This window comes from Musa acuminata, chromosome BXJ3-4 (genome assembly GCF_036884655.1).
Source record: "Musa acuminata AAA Group cultivar baxijiao chromosome BXJ3-4, Cavendish_Baxijiao_AAA, whole genome shotgun sequence".
Taxonomy (NCBI): Eukaryota; Viridiplantae; Streptophyta; class Magnoliopsida; order Zingiberales; family Musaceae; genus Musa; species Musa acuminata.
The window spans coordinates 2,949,718-2,952,025 of NC_088352.1; positions in this window are offsets into that span (position 1 = coordinate 2,949,718).

Genomic DNA, 2,308 nt, shown 5'->3' on the forward strand with positions numbered 1-2,308 from the left:
ATATTGATATTTAATGTTTTTATGATATAATGAATTTAAAGGTTTTATCTGAAGATGTCATTTGAAAATAATTATTAATTTTTTATGTTTATGATATTGATATGATAAGTATTATGTAGTAGATGTGACTAGACTAATAGTTCACATTGGGAGTGCAACCTGTGAAAGGAGCTACGGGCCCATCATAGTGCGGAGCCACCAATGAACATAGTCTAGTAGATTTACATTAAGTATAGTCTCTCATAATATTTAATCATATTAATTTCTTGATATATGCGTGAGTGATTGAATGAGTGTAAATGAATGATCATGGATGTTTATGTATCCCTGTCGAGGGCAGGTATGGCGATTCCCTTCGAGGATTAGCGGGCCGTTAGATGTGATGGTTAGACGGTTTCTCCATCCGCTGTTGGGAGGAACATGTCCCCACTTGGGCGGGTGTGGAATACCATTCTATCCGCTGTTGAGAGTGCGATATGGATTATCTCCATCCGCTGTTGGGAGGAATTCATCCCGTGGAATATGCCTCTCCATCCGCTATTGGGAGAGTGCATCATTGAGTGATGTACGCTTTTGTTATTATATATGTGTTGCATATGGTTGATGCATGATTTTATTTATTATGCAAGAAATTATCATCATTTTTCTAATGCATAAGTTTTATGATCAATAGATATATTTTTCTAATGCATAAGTTTTATATTTCATGAATATTGAAGATTACTTTTATGATTTTTCTGATGTTCCTACCAGCATGTATGGTTGCTGATGTATTTTTATTTTATATTTATTTTCAGAGTAATCTACTATTGTGTAATAGATCTGAAGCTTGGGTGGAAGCGACTTATGACCCTGTGAAGAAGATGTCATTTTTTTAGCTAATAAAATATCTACTACTATAAAGACAATGATTTAAATTCAAAAGACATATAAAAAGAAAATGAGAGAGTTTATTATATAAATTATGGATAATAAATGACTGATTTATTTTTTTTTTATAAATTCGGGATGTGACAGTCCGTTTTGATGATGGGCATTCCCGTACGATTTTATCCTTTCGTATCATATGAGCTCATGGTTTTTATATTTTAAACTAAATGATCTTATCAACACCTAAAGAAGTTTAGATTGGATATCAATCTAATAATATTGTATATACTCATATTCTAAATGAAAAAATATAAATTAGATGATAAAAGATAAACATGTATATTTGTAAGTTGTAGTGATAATTTAAAAACTTACCGGCTTTATAATCCCATTACTGACAAAATCATAATTAGTAGGGATGTTATTTTTTTTTTATAAAGAAAATACTTTTAAGTGGACCATGGATGCTTTCCAATTGACATGATAAATGCATGTGAACAACAAATATAAAACTAAAATGAGTAGCCAAGTATATTGGAAGGAGATTCATCCTCAATGAGAGCTTCTACAAGAGAACCAAATTTAAATAAATCTATAACTTTAATATCCCCTACAACTTTCAAAAGAATAAAAAGATTACTAGACTGATGGTGATCCAATCACTTTTTTGAAGATGCATCGAGTGATGAAAAATTGGAGAAAAGTGGTGTGAGAAAGAAATTAAGTCTATTAAGAAGAATAAACTTGGGAATTAACTGACTTACCCCAACAGCATAAACCCATTGGTATGAAATTAGATTTATAGGACGAAACTAAAGCAAGATGATACTATTGAGAAATATAAGATTAGACTAGTCACAAAAGGCTTCAAGAAAAAAAAAATTCATGATGAGGTATTTCTACCTGTTGATAGACAAAAAATAGTAAAGTTAGTTCTTTCTCTTATAGCTCAAAATAATTTATCGTTTTATTAATTATATATTATATCAATCTTTCTATATAATGAATTAAAAGAAGAAGTTTATCTTGAATAACCACTTTGATTTATAACAAAATGATCTGAAAAGAAAGCTTATAACTCTAAAAATATTTTATATGGTTTAAAGCAAGCATCTAGAGCATGGTAAGTTATATAAATTTTTTTTTTTTTAAGCACGTGGATTTGAAAAATATCCTTATAAGTATATTTTATTTGGAAAACATGGAGATGCAAGGAGGATAATAATTATTTGCTTATGTATAGATAATATAATCTATACCGATAGTGATCCTAATATGATTCGTAAAGTTCAATATGCTATGAATAAAGAATTTGGTGGACTTGTTGAATTAGTATCTTGGCATTGAAGTTAAACAAAAAGATAATTCAATTTTGTTAGAACCGACTTAGTAAAGAGGACGGTTAATTAGACATAGATGAGTTGGTGTTTCATTGGAT